This window comes from Cicer arietinum, chromosome 5, assembly GCF_000331145.2.
Source record: "Cicer arietinum cultivar CDC Frontier isolate Library 1 chromosome 5, Cicar.CDCFrontier_v2.0, whole genome shotgun sequence".
NCBI classification, from domain to species: Eukaryota; Viridiplantae; Streptophyta; class Magnoliopsida; order Fabales; family Fabaceae; genus Cicer; species Cicer arietinum.
In genome coordinates, this window is record NC_021164.2 from 48,135,677 (window position 1) to 48,136,139 (window position 463).

The window sequence follows — 463 nt, forward strand, 5'->3', positions numbered from 1 at the left end:
AAAAATATTTATTTTCTTTCAAAAACGGCTTAATTTTTTTTTTTTTAAAGTAGTTCATCATATAATAAAAAAAATTTCTCTAGTGAATAGTTTGATTCCATTTAAAAAAAATATCACAATGCGATTTATCAGATATTATTATTTGTAAAGACAATTTACTAATTGTAGAAAATGTTCGCTCAAAAATAGAATAACTCAAGTTTTTCCTAGCAGAAGGACCCCGCCTCCGCATTTCTATTAAAAATCAACGATGAGAAATAAATAAACTTAAAAATTGTATCACAACGGTTTTATCACTACAAACATTATTATTATTATTTTATTAAAGTACCCCTTTTTCCCACGCGCGTGCGCCAAGCAAACGTCTTTCATGCAACCCTTCAAGATCGTTAGTACCTAAATGTTGGTATAAGGGGTCAGTTCATCCCACGGCAAAATTAGACCAAATAATAAGTTAACAACC